The sequence below is a fragment of the Rhyacophila brunnea genome, unplaced genomic scaffold (assembly GCF_057557595.1).
Source record: "Rhyacophila brunnea isolate RB1 unplaced genomic scaffold, BYU_Rbru_1.0 scaffold_20, whole genome shotgun sequence".
Lineage (NCBI taxonomy): Eukaryota > Metazoa > Arthropoda > Insecta > Trichoptera > Rhyacophilidae > Rhyacophila > Rhyacophila brunnea.
In genome coordinates, this window is record NW_028232860.1 from 15,589,583 (window position 1) to 15,605,064 (window position 15,482).

The 15,482-nt window shown below is 33.7% G+C and overlaps 1 protein-coding gene across 1 annotated transcript in view; it reads right to left on the bottom strand.

Annotated features, from left to right (window-relative positions):
• LOC147071275 (uncharacterized) overlaps positions 1-15,482 on the bottom strand; it is a 329,897-nt gene that overhangs the window by 198,287 nt on the left and 116,128 nt on the right. The gene's annotated exons all lie outside the window — the stretch shown is intronic.

The window sequence follows — 15,482 nt, forward strand, 5'->3', positions numbered from 1 at the left end:
CCAAAAATATTTTAATTATTTATTCATTTATTATCCAAATTTTTAATTATGTATCTAATTCTGTTAAAACTCATTCCGATAAAAGGAAAACCACGAGGTGAAGATTTATTAACCAGTTCTAAGAACTTCAATTAGGCTGCTCAAAAATTGTAGACACCTTACAATGTAGGATGAGTTAATTCAAGCTCCATAGCATCCAGATGCTCAAAATAAAATGTATACATTCAAAATAAAATAACTACAGTTGTGTAAATATTTTTTTCTATGTAGGTACAACGCTTTATTTATTTTCGCACTAAGATTCTATTTTGGTTTAAAAATATATATATATTATATAACTACTATATATACCTACTTAAGTAATTAATTTCAGAAAAAGTAGATCGCAGAATTTTTCTTCTCCAAAGTAGATCTTATGTAAAAAAAAAAAAAATAGTTGACACCCTTGATGTAGACTTTAAAATTAAAAAAAAAACTCCAAAGAAATAAGTCCAACGGTGTTAAATCGTGCGATCTCCGAGAATATAGACCGAGAATCAAGCAGCCTATCATCACGCTGAGAGTGAAGAGGCGACGTTAGACCTGGTTCAACCACGTGCTGCGAATGCCTGAAAAAAACTCCAACCTGACTTTCTTTTCTTTCCCGTTCTTCAAGCCAATTGGATTCCGGATTTGTATACTATATCATATCATATAGCTCTAAGATCCCAACGACAAATTAATAATAGTATCAGACTACTTTGTTTGATTACAGTATATATGAATCCTAAATTAAATACCTAGATACAAATGGCTTTTTTAGTATTTTTTTACCTTTGAAATATCCTTAGGGTATTTAAATTTATTTGTCTTAAGAACTTTAAATAATCGCCTATTATTGTTGTTTTTATTTAATAAAACGCAATTTTTTTGCAGTACTTATTCCACTTTTAATCAATAGATTAGGACCGGTTTCGTCCGCCTCAGAGGGACATTTTCAACTATCCCTCTGATGAAGGAGAAAGAGGAGAGGAGGAGGTTGAAAATGTCCCTCTGAGGCGGACGAAATCGGTCCTAATCTATTGATTAAAAGTGGGATAAGTACCACAAAAAAAATGCGTTTTATTAAATAAAAACAACAATACAATGCAGTTCCACCATGAATTATTGACAGTTAACAAAATAAAAGAAATTAATCGCCTATTATTGAGTCGTCGCCACCGCTGTTGTGTATTTTGTGTCAGTTAAAAATGTCCCATTAAAGTGGACGAAATCGGTCTTGATTATTATTAAATTATTTGGGATAAGTACCTACTACATTGCTGTTTTTTTTTAATTAACACGATTATAAAAATAAATGTTTCTTTTATTCTTCAAATACTTAATAGTATTTATTTTACTTACAGAAACATGAGACGAATTCTTATTTAGTAGGTAGGTACCTACTCAATTTATTAATTATTTCAAACATACGTACTGCAAAAAACAAAAAACATTATTATCAAGTTATACCACGCAAAAGTCAGCGCAATTAACAATTTTATTATAATAGACGTTAGGTAAGATTAAATAAAATATTTCCCTATCTACGTTCGATTTACCTTCATTACATTTTACTAAACTCATATAATATTATGTTACCATAATTACAAATTATAATAGGTATACCGTAATAATTTATAAACTCGGCCCTTGGTGTATATTAATATCCAATATATTAAAGTCAATAGAGATATAATTTTAATATGGCAATCTAGTGTGCATGTAATAACTCATATGGGCGCGACATGTAAGACCGATTATTATAATGGTTTGTGGTTTTTACATACATGATATAATTTATAATTACAGTATTCTATCTGGTGATATTCACAAAAACGCGTGAATATGATTATTAGATAATATACCTATCTATTTATCGACATTGTAAGTGCAAAACCGTGAATGAAACGCTTTTGAAAATTTTCAAGAGATGCAAATAAACATTGTTACTACGAATGTTTGTTTTTGGTTTAAGGCTATACCTCAGTTGAGGCATGGTCTAGAAATATCGTGGCTTGGCGATTCCGGGTCGAGGGTGCAAATGACGCATGCCGACCGAAATATAATTTGTCATATAAATCCAACATGCGTCCATTTATTGTTCTATTAGTAACAATAATAATATATTCATTGACATGTTTTCTTTTTCAAGTACCTAAATGGGTAACGTTTTTAGTCATCTTAACACGATTTAAGAATTAATACCCCCGTCGCCATCACGAAACAAATTGACGTATTCACACCTCGACGTTCGTTTTCCGAATGCCAGCGAGTCCAAAATTTCGTCGCGCCTATAGTTGAAAATTATTTGCCGTTTCGCTGATGTATCGTCCTAATGTGGTCGGCTGGCATGGTTAATATTATGTATTACGCGGTATTGTTTTAAGTTAATAAGAATGATTCTGAAATTGTAATACACCGACCAGCAAATTTCAATTTAGACGATCTCCGTATGATCGGCGGAGGGGGCTCGGGACTATTTTTTTCAGATTTTGGGAACCGTGTGATGAAAAAGTTTGGGAAGCACTTTTTAGACGATAACAGGGTAAAGTTTGATCCACTAAATATGCGTTGTTTTATCAAATTAACTATCATATATCTAGGCTCCTTTTCATAAATCTTTGATTTATTAATAACCATGTCCTTGCTTTTTCGTAAAAGGTGGTTGTTAGTAATTTTGAACAATCACAGACACCCAGGCTTTGAGAAAAACACATAAACATGTTGTGTCCTGACCGGGAATCGAACCCAGGAACTCTCGGGTGGAAGGCAAGCGCCTTATGCACTGCACCACGAGAACCGCCTACGTTACCCATTTACGTTAGTTAGCGAGCTCTTGGGGGTTAATGATTTTAATTGTATATCTTCCTACAGGTTATAGACTCAAATGTTTCAAGCCCCTCCGGTTTGGAATGTGTAATATGTTTTTGAAGTTTATTCAAATAGGTTTTTTATCATTGTGATGTTTGGTGTCTAACTAAAACACTGCGAACGATAAAAAAACTGCGAGAAAATGACTGGATAGATAGAAATATCCATTATCAAAAGAATTTTCCTTGAAAATGGAGCTTTTATCTACAACCCAGTTGTTTCATAATTACATGAAAAAATATGAACATTCGCTCTTTCAGTAAGATAATATCCCAATGGCTATATTTTTTCTTGTTTCAATTTAAAAACTTCCAAACATAAAAACACGCTGAAATTTTTAACGTAATTAAAGAGCTGCCTATTTTCTATTTATGAAAATAATAATATCTAGTAATAAAAATACTATGAAACTTTCTAATGATTTTTTACATCGTCTAATTATAATAATTAATAAAGTAAATAATTTACTCAAATAATACAAAAATACAACCTTTTAAGATAAATATTAATTTAATTATACGGAAAATAATTTAATTAAATTCACTTATCTTCATATATCTCAAGCGGATCTTTCAATCACATATTTAAAATATTTAATAGCCCTGAAACAAAGCAGCGCCACAAGCGACTTTTTTTACTATTAATAAAATAATGTGAAAAGTGCATTAGGAAACTAACCAAGAACTCGGTAAATAGATTTTTGTTTTGCTTCGATATATTATCTGGCGTAGAAATCATTTAAAAGTGGAGACATGGCGAACTTATTTTTTTGTAATTTTTATTTCCAAAGCTCCATTTTTTTATGAATGCTTTCACTTTGTCTTTTAAAATCAGTGAATGCATTAGTGGTCATTGCATTGATTTAATCACTTTTTTTTTTAAATTTCAACCAAATAGACAAGTTTAACAACAAAATTATCGTTCCAAAACAAATTTTCATCAAATTTCAACACTATGAATTGATCGTTTTATTTCAGTTTTTCAGAGATAGCCAAGCCAGCGCGCTTTACAATAGTATAGAAGTGAGGTATTATAAATATAGTCTCCATATTTTCAGACAGGTTTTCAAACAACCTTTTATAGGACTGTTTTGTAGTTTATAACTAGCGGCCGTTTTATAAACTATGCATTTGCAAACTGCAAACCTGTGGCTACATTAATTGTGTTAAACTTTTCGCGCCTCCCTTTGCTACACTCCGCGCCTTCCAGTTTGGAAATTGCTGAGCTAAACCATTCAAGAATCCACATGTCACACGACTCACACGTATACTCTACGTATCGTTAGTGAATAGTTTCTTAAATATGTGTAATAATAATTACTTTGAGTCCTTATAAAGCTTCCTAAAAGCTCATTTTAGAGTATATCTAAAAGAAGTCTCTTCGAACACATACTCTCCTTTCGATAATTCATCAAATAATTGTTTTTTGAGAGCCTTGAGCACTCTTGAAGCTGTACGTCATTTCTGCTCTTTGCATGGTCTCACGAAAGATAGTTTACAATCCTGACGTCCCGAAGAATTTAAACTTATATGCACCCGTCAATTACCTACGTGGTCACAGCCATGACCTCTTCTGGATTGGAACTGTTTCCTCGTGTCAGGCTTATCAGTCCACCATTAGCGAGGGGTTCGAAACTAGTAGATGCGCTCCCCAAAGACATAATATACAATATGTTCAGTGATGTACCTACTGTATATTTTGTTTTATTGTTTTACATCATTTATGTATTTTTCGTCTCTCTTCTGAGTGTAATATTTACTAAATATTTTCATTTAACTTGCTTGATTATAAATTATAACCAGTTCTTTTTTAATTTAATTGTCATGTTGTGAACATCCTGAATTCAGAGTATTTTGTTTTATAAATAAATATTTACCTATATATCTATTCTGAGTAACACTGTTTATCCGTTACACTTTTCTTGTCAATATAATAATCATGACGAGCGATGAAAACTAGGTGTCTATTCCGTGGAAATTTCCAGTGGTGCTGGAAAATTCCGCCAAAGGAAAGCGCTGTGTTATAAAAGCATAACGCTTCTGAGAATAATATCTTCACACCCACAACTGCGCGAGAAAGCTCGAAGGCTTTCAGAATTTCCATTTTAAATACAAACATTGTGTGCTTAGACGGAATCGCGGAAGTGTATTGTGACAGAAATAGAATTTAATTTTTCCCTTCAAAGCGCCGAGAGGAAATATATTAGGCGGATAAATGGAGTCTCACTTACGCGTGTAAATACCGAATTTGGACCTCGCAAATTATGCAAGAGTTTCTTTAAAATAACGGTTAGCAGGGGGTGCCTACTTGTAACGTTGTAACTAGGGAATCCAATCCCGAGCCAAAATTCTGATCCCGGGATTTCGGGATTACAATTTGACAATCCCGGGATTGACATTTTTTTCCATTGTTAATATAAAATTTTTATATTTACAAATAACATTGATAAAACCGGTCAAAAATAAATCTAGTATAATTTATACTATTTAAGACATTTATCGTTAATATTGTATATCTACGTTCAATCTTGGAAGTACACAAGTTTAATGGAGTAAATATTGTAATATAAATAATAATGTGAATTTAATATGAGATTGCTGTTTCTGATAGTAAAGACTTGAATGGTTTAGCGAGATTTTAAATAGTAAAGCAAATAATCATGGTGTACTTATGGCCTTTCCGCTTCATATATCTAATTAGTCAGCTAAATATGAAACTGCCGTATCTTTCTCATTTTTATTAATTTATGTGAAAAAATTAAATGAATCAACTTCATTCAAACTCAGTTTATTTCTAATGTAGTAATTTGTTATTAAAAGTATTTTTTCTGTTATATTTTCGTTTTTATTTTATTTTCCATAAAAATTGATAAAAAAATCAATCCCGAAAGTTTCGGGATTATGTTTACCAATCCCAGGATTCATAGGTATCGAAAATAGCTCGGGATCACGGGATTCGGGATCCCGGGATTGGAATCCCTAGTTGTAACCAATGTTTTAAAAGTTTTAACAGATTTCTTTTTAGTGCACTCAAAAAGACAAGTTACCTCACCGAAACATTTCCTAAAATTGATTATTAAACTATCGATGGATAGATACAGCTTAAGAAAAACGTCTTAATATCAAAGTAGAAATTGGGTTATGAAAGTGATGGAAATTACTTTATGTAGTGTTATACTGGGGCTTATGGTATTTTACGCGGAATAGCAGGAAACTGGACGCAATCTCGAATCTCGGGTTAGGTAATTGACAATCGGCAATTTATTTTGAAACAAACACATTTATTTCGATAATAATTAATTATATATGTAGGTATATGATAAGTATACAAGATATGTGGCTATGGAATTGATTTTTTAACTTATTGAAAGGGGTTCGAGATTATACATTCTTTTACCCCGAAAAAGTCTAGGAAAGTTACATTTTTGTGTTCGCAGGGGCGACGGTCAACTATTTTTTTTCAGATATCCGAAGCAATGTCTGAAATCGAAGACTATGTTATTTGTTTTCGCCACGGCTTGCTAAAAACGCGCCAATTTCAAATAAAATCAAACCGGTTTTGCTTTGGTCAATCAATCACAATTACAATAATACATCGATTTACACGTGTCATCGATCTTATTATTACGATGGTAATAGTAGGTACATATTTGTTAGACTTTAACCACATGTGAACTAATACATGTCTGATGATCGCCAATAATTTCACTAACTGCAGATATATTATTTATTACCTACCCTTAGTAACTATCATTAAATTTCAGTTTTATATAATATAAGGCTCCGTATATCTATATGGATAAGGTTTTCTCCAATACCCTCGATTGTTTCCCTCTTTTTATACAGAGTTAACAATTTTACGCAAGCTTTTCTCCTATAAACACAATTTACAGCGCGGAAAAACTTTCCTGACAATTTATATGTATTAGTTTACGTAGTAAGGTATATAAAAAACACTAGCTTTTAGCTAAAAGCCTCACATGTGACGTCACAGAGAATGTCAAAACGAGAAGTTTACGAGTAGAAAACGCGCGGTAGGAAAGTATGTGACATTTTTTTATACCAACAAATTTTTAAAAGCATTTTCCTGACAATTTTCGAAAGTTTTTTTTTATATATTTACCATAACGGGACGTGACTTTCTGTAGGAACCTTCTCAGTACATCATGGCTACAAAAAGTTGTATAAATTTACAATCAAACGAATTATTCTGAACCTATATACAAAATACGTTGAATAAAACGTTCTACATGTAGGTAGGTAGGTAATATACCAGGGTTGCCAAACCTATGGCACGTACTAGGTACGAAAGTTAAACTGGCACGTGAACAATTTACAAATTCAATTTTTTTTTGCATAGTATTTCCGGAATTCATTTATATTTCATTTTTCCGTACACCTATTTTTTAATCTGGTAACACTGCCATTGCCATTAACTGTCAATAATTGCAGTGCAATGTCAATTAACATAATATTTATGACGAGATTTCTCGCAGAACCAAACTGTTATGGAGTGCATTTAGGCGCCTGCATAGTCTCTTCAAAAGTGACCTCACATTGTGTCTTAGACGTGAAGTGTTCAACCAATGTGTGCTACCAACGCTCACGTATGTATGTGGAACATGGACTCTTAATTAAAGAGAAATTCAGAAATTACGAGTAGCGCAACGTGGCATGGAGAGGTGCATGTTGGGCCTAACGCGTAAAGATCAAAAAAGAAACCAATGGATAAGGAAGCAGACAAGAGTACGCGATGTGATAGAGGTCGCTAACCAGATGAAATGGCAATTGGCCGGACGTGTCGCTCGGCAAGTGGACAACCGCTGGACAAACGAGGCGTCTAATTACAAAAGGCGACAAGTCCACAATTCGATATTTGCGCGAAACAACGTTTTTATGTTTCAAGCTTCAATTATTTGTTTTAACGTTAGATTATTTTTTTCGTTGTATTCTATCTCGAAATTAGAACCAAATGGCAATTTTCTTCAGCCGATAAACTATTAAATGTAATAAATATAGGCAAAATAAAATTGGACGTAGCGCTACTTGAACCTCACTTTTAAATTTATTCCGCATAAGGCACTTATTTCCGTGGCACTGTCATGGGTTTACCGGATGCTACAGCATGGGAGACGCCATTTCTCCCCGTTCCCTTATTGGCTGACTTAAACACGCGCGAAATCAACCAAGCTTTAAATAATATGAAACACGGACTTGGCGCTTTTTGTAATAAATCGAGACTAAAAATATTTTTTTTTCGTAGGGTTTTGTCGCTTTTTAGAATTTATAGACCAATACATATTGTGTAAAATTATACAAAGAATACGTGCGTATTTGTTTCTCGAATTTGACCAAATGTGGACTTATCGCTTTTTGGAATTAGACGCCTCAAATACCGTGATACAGTAGTACCCAAGGGGCACTAAACGCCCACAAGGACGCCCTAAAACCCGCTGGATAGACGAATTCATAGAGTTCAGGAAATAAATATAATATGGACCAATTATATAGAATATTATATCGTCTACCTATAGGTATCTTCGCTAGGCTTCGATAGTACGGATATAGTGAAACTGTCATTAACAGTAATAAATTGAATGCACTTCAACAGATAACTAATTTAATACACAATATATCGTAACACAGACGCATCGCATAAAATGAATGCAATTGGGACACAGCCACGGTCAACGTTACGATGTAGTAAAATCGCTTTTCATAGTGCCAGTTCGGTGGGCATATCCTCAATGGTGCCAAAATACCGACACATGTTTCGATCACAAGAACTGCAAATAAACGTCTCGGGCCAATTTTGAAAGATTTATTGGCAGTAACAGTCGGCGAATTACACTAGTTACCACTCACTCTATAGTCATCCCAGAGCCACATGTTTCGATGTGCAATGGTTAAAAGCATGACCCCCACATCTTGAAGCGGCCCCCCAGGCTAGAATGTTTGGAGGGTCCCTCTACCTATCGCAAAGGTTAATTAAAAACAGTGTTGCGCTCTACATTTGCGTGTTCCAAATGGTGTTTGAGATGAAATTAACGGTATTCCGTGTATTTTTTAGCGATTTTTTTGTATCTTTGAACTCACTTGAATTGTGGAGACACACTAATCAGTTACAACCACATATTTATAAATGTTATTACGTTTGAAGTGGAATAGCGCCGCAGGCGACATTCTTTTACTTTTACAGCAATTTTGTGATGTGTGTTTCACCTCATTTGGCTGATCGATCCGCTAAGCCGGGCCCCTCTTTAGCCTGGGCCCCCAGGCTAGAGCCCTGTCAGTCATCCTTGTGAGGGCCATGGTTAAAAGATCGCAGACGCTTGCTGAATCGTCTGCGAGGATGGTATTTACTGACGTTGAACTCTACATTATTAGTGAGAAAAACCACAGGAGCCAGCTTGGCAAGATGTGCTTTACGAGACACTGCTCAAATCACACAAAAATCAGTATCGAAACCGTCAAATGTTTGCCTTTCATTATCCCGGAAAATAGATTGACAGCATATTTTTTTATCTTTCATATAATCAATAGACAACATTTTAAGTAGTACTCACGCCTCTAATAGTGCAAACCGTGCGACCCGCGCGCTCGTCCCTTAGTGAATTTTACTCGCGCTCTTGCCCCACCGCCTCCTGTGAGCTACACGCCTAGGATGTATTAAAACTCAACGCTTACAATGGGCTGGCCACGTGACACTGTAGCCATAATCATGATGCATGATGGCATGCATATGGCTGACATCTTGTCAAATCTTTATCTCCCTTCAGTCGAGTCAACGTGAATAGACCTATTACAAATACTCATTCCCATTGCCTTATACAGTATAATAACACTATTCTTCTTATGCGGATATTATCCATCCCCTAGAGGAGGTCGGCAACCATCAAGGCGCTCTTAGCTTTGTCATCTGCTACCCGTAGCATTTCAGTGGAGCAGCACTCGTACCAATCACGGAGGTTCTTAAGCCACGAAATGCGGCGCCGTCCTTACTACCCTTACCATTGATCTTTCCTTGAATGACAAGTTGGGTAATGCTGTATTTTGTCCTCTCATAATGTGGCCGAGGTACTGTAGTATCCTTGTTTTGATACTACGCAGAACCTCTCGGTACTTTCCCATTCGATTGATAACTTCAACATTTGTCAGCCGGTCAGTCCAAGGAATTTTGATGATGCGTGTGTACAGCCGCATCTCGAAAGTTTTAACTCTTCGTGACGTCTCTTGGTTTAGCGTCCATACTTCCATAGCATAGAAAAGAATTGAGAGAACATAACAACGTAGGTACTATACGCAATCTCAGACCTATACCATATGTTAAAATATAAAACTAAATATAATTTATCGTGTCGTTTCCATTATATAATTAAATCTTTTCCAACCATGTAACGTCAGAATTACTATAGCTACTGATGTTAATACGTTCACTTTGTTTCATAAACATTACTCCCTACAGTGGAAACAATATTAAATGTACTATATTTTCAATTATATACAACATTTTCGGGTCTATGTTAACGTCCCATAAACAAGATGTAGCGTAAAAATAACTTAAGGGCGGACATGCTCAGCGTAGGTCAAAATGGAGCTTTTATTGCATTTTCAGAGCATGATCCTGGACATTCCTTAAACGTTCTAGATAATCTATTTATATAATTTTGAAGCCTTATTATCCTTTATATTTATTTTAAACATTTGATGACTGTATAAAGTATTTTTATTACATAAAATAGTATTCTTTTAAACCTCTCGCTCTAATGTTTTATAATATAGTCATATTTCAGTACACGCGCGTTAACATCATTTTACTCCCTACTTCAATTATAGTTTGTCAATTTATGGCTACGGCCGTATGTTGTAGCTTAACCACTGGGGAATGCCAAAAGAAATGGCGTATTTCAAAAAAACACTACCTTATTCTTAGGTCAATAATTATTATAAAGCAATCATTATTCGTAGGATGTTTATCACACTTAAATGGTCAAAGACATAGCTTATAATTAGTATCTTTAGAATTATCTTCAAATGTGTTAATGTTGCCCATTTTTTAAATAATAAAATGCCTAATTCTTGTCAAATTTGGGATCACAGAGATTATTAATATAATTTTTTCACTCTAATAATGTCGACATAAATTATACTAATGGTTTTATAAATGCGTTTAAAAATTAATAAATGTAAAACATTTTAACACCACTGCACATGCATGTACTGAAATATGACTATATTCTAAAACATTAGAGCGAGAGGTTTAAAAGAATACTATTTTATGTAATAAAAATACTTTATGCAGTCATCAAATGTTTAAAATAAATATAAAGGATAATTAGGCTTCAAAATTATATAAATAGATTATCTACAACGTTTAAGGAATGTCCAGGATCATGCTTTGAAAATCCAATAAAAGCTCCATTTTGACCTACGCTGAGCATGTCCCCCCTTAAGGAAAAATAAGTTATGTTTTATGGGGTAGGTAACGAGAAGTTATCGGCGTTTTATGTATTAAAGAACAAGGCACAGAGGGGCGAAAAGTACTTGATGAAAGTCATAAAAATATGGCAAAAAACACGCGTGAACAGTAACGAACGACCTCGTACAATTTCACAGCGAAATATACACCATTTATGCGTATTTAATTTTTGTATAGAACATTTGCAGATAAAATATAAAGCCTGCGGTGGATTAGCAGCAGGGCGTCCGCCAGGTGGGAGCAGGCTGTTGAGGGGTCTAGGATGATTTGGCACCGGGACAAATGGACGCCACGGAATTCGAAAATAAATAGACGTTAGGTACTTTAAAAAAATATTTTATATTATTATTTAGATTTAAATGATTATATTATGATTTAATAGTTGGTGAGAATGTAAATATGCAGACGCAAATAATGATTTAATCGTGCATATGTTTAAGTTCCAACGAAAAGAGAGTTTTTTATTTTATATAAAGCCTTAGGCATGGTAATTCTCAATCCGCAATAAAGAATACATTATGTCAAGAGTAAAATGAATTAAAACTACCAAGTAGTAGATAGAAACTGATTAAAATACCTCGTCTACGTTCTGTATACGTGTCTACGACAGTGCGGCGTCCAATTGTCCGGAGTCCAGTTGTCCCATTCCCCTGTTGAGATCCGATATAAATAGTGCACACTAAGCTTTGTCAGTCATACATATTTGTTTTCATTGAACTGACTACAAATTGCAGATAGTTTTGGTTAGTTTTTAAAATTCAAATAAGCCCTGCGTAAACCAAGCCATAATAAATAATAATATTCGTCCATGTATGATTCAATGGCATAATTTTGGATATTTTATAGATAGAAAAATATTTTTATCGTTTATGATTTGGTCAGGCAGGGTTTAAAAAAATAACCAACACATCTGTAATATGTACCTATTTTTAATTCAATGAAAACAAATAAGTATGAATGAAAAAGTGTGGACTATTTATGTCGTATCGCCAATAACATACCTAAACTATTATGGTTTGGTTTAGGCAGGATTTAGTAGTATTTTAAAAACTAACCAAACTAGCCGCTCAGCCATCGCGGGCCTAAAACACTATAAAGTTACCCAGAAATTTGACTTTTCACAACCAAACAAATAAGTATTACGCACATCATTTCAGATACCAATTATCATATTGTGGTAACGTCTGACATTTTGTCATAATAGTACCTATAGTCTTTATAATAATGTTTCATGTCATGTTGTGAACGTCTTAAACTTATAATTTGTAATGTCCAATCGTGGACGTTACAAATTATAAGTTTATATGTATTTTTTTTAACATATTGATGTTAAGAAAATTAATTTAACTGAATTGAATTGAATCATCAACACTACATAACTGTGTTCAATCGAATCGCTTCGCTTCAGATATTGTTAAATTAGTTCCCAATTGGTGTAACCTGTGGTAGGTTATTTCTGGATCTTGGGAGAAAAACCAACCAATTTCTAAGATAGTTATCAGAGACACAGGTCAATACTGCCAAGAATGGCAGAGTTCTCATTTACACCGCGTATGAGTTGGAAAAAATACGTTGCCAATTAAAGATATCTAGGGATTAAACTACAGTATGTAAGCACACCTAAGAGAAAGCCAGTTGGATAAAGCTACAAATAGTATCCATACAACATCAAGTAAAGGAGTTTCAAAATTTTATTTTGAACTAGCCCTACCATAAGGTTGTATTTCTCTACGGGATGCTTGTATGATCTGGGAAGATACAATATGACTAGCGAGTCACGGGGATTCTTGGAGGCGCTATATGTCTATTTGAACTCATCCGACGTAAGTGGAATATATGGTTATCCAGAGTCATTTTATTTGTTGTAATTATTATTAAGCATTATGAGTGTGTATCGCATTGATATTAGAGGAATGAGAGTGAAATATTTATTACCACTGAATTCACTACAAAACCTCAAACCCACAATTTTATATAAATGGATGTTGTCTTAGATGCTGCAGATATTTATGATAAATATAGTGACTTAGAAATATTAATGACTAAAAATATAGATGAAATTGAGAATGTTAACAAATAAACGTGGCAAGAAATAATATTAATAAGAAAAATTTCGGTAAACTGTTTTAATGTTAACATTATTACGAAAGTCTTCAAGAAAACAATGCACATTGTGGGCGTAATTTAGTGTATCAAAAATACTTGTAATTTGAGTAAACAGTGTGCCAAGAAAATCACATGTTTTGACGGAAATATTATTGAGCACATGCATTTCGGTAATATCCGCAGAGATAATAATTTCAAAATGGGAAGCAGCCCAAGGAATAATATAATATTATTATGTATAATATGAACACATTGCATCTAAGTAGGTATAATATAAAAAAAATTCAAAAAGTAAATTATTTTGTATTCAAGACGTCATACTATTCATCATTGATAATATACAAAATGGAACAACTTCAGATACATACCATATGAACCCCACTCAGTCAAAGATTTTTAAATAGGTATGTTTTGGAGGCTGACCCAAGATATATTAAGCCCCGTTTACATAATTTACTTTTTAAGATCATCGCGGAGGAATCATCCCCAGTGACCTGTGTAAACGCATGTTGATCAATGTGTCATCGAAAGTGATCATCCGGAATCAAAATTGAATGAAATTCAAATGGTTCTACTTTTTGATCATGTTTTTGTCACTATGGATGATTCCAAAAATGCTGCGCATGCGCACTACGCCCCTGAGTACTGTCATCATATTATTCCCCATGATATTATGTCGCATTACTCATGGTTTTATCCACCAGCGCCTCTCTTTCCTATTCCTCTTTCTCTCTATGTAATTTCTGGATTCATATAACAAACAATCACAAATTGATTGAATTCCAACCTGCATCGCAATTTCACTTGACGCCATTTTGAAATGAATTGAGAGTTCATTTTCGGTGAACAAAAAGAGAATACCCGCATTCAATACACTGCGGATCATCATCGCAGTGACTCGTCTAAATGAGCCTTTAATTAAAAATCTCTTTAGTTACTATATTCTAAAAAAATTATTACAGTTAATAAAGTTAAAGTTATTACATTCTTAAAACTTTCATAAATCAAAGTATCTATTACGAATTAGAATTTTTCCAATTTAATTAGGTATATAATAAGAGGATGTGGATGTGTATTGTAAAGAAATAAAATAAATTTCAAATAATATGGTGACAGAGCCATCTTACTACAATCTGCTATAAGCTTTTACTAAATGATATTGGATTGTTTCTGGTATAAGCAGGGATTCAAACACAATTACGGGGATGGCTAAGATAATATGGCCAAAAAGATTCTAGTTTCTTCGATATATTAAGGAAATAATGAATAATAAATACACAGACATATTTAATCAATTTAACACTGTCCGAAAAGTAAGATGAATATGTATTGGATATTGTGTATGGCATGATGGCAATACTGTTTGGTTTGCATGGTTTCCAAAGAAATATAAATTGCATTTTCTGAAGCTTCACCGTAAATAATTTTAAGAGACACAGGTGTAGTAGATATTATTTAAAGAGAGTTTTGATTTAACATCATTCAAAGATAAAACTTCGCATCTGATTGTGATTACCTAGGTTTAGTAAAAACAATGGCCGATTTACGATTACCTTCATGATCGAGGATCATGTTCATAGGATACCTAGATACTGCAGAATTTTGAATCAACTTTCGCCAGTTTTTCTAATTTTCTCTAAGTCTTGTGGTGGATGCTATGGGTTTTGAGTGAATTCCTTTACTTGGCTCACTCCATCTCATTGGCATTCTGCCTAAAAAAATAAGTTTTCGAGGTTTTTTGAGCCTGAAGAATTGCTGGATGCGACCAGGCAAACAGAGGACAGTCTCTCAGAACAGATCCTCATGCCATGTCAAAAAATTTGTAGTGTGAGCTGTTATATTGGAAACAGATGGCCGTATAGGATTGAAATCAAATACATGTCAAAACAAAACACTTAAAAAAATCCTAAAAACCACTGGAATACAAGGAAAAGACAGAATTGGTAGGTAAATAAATTGGTTTCATAAGTGGCTAATATATATTTCTCATAAAAAAAACTGTTAAT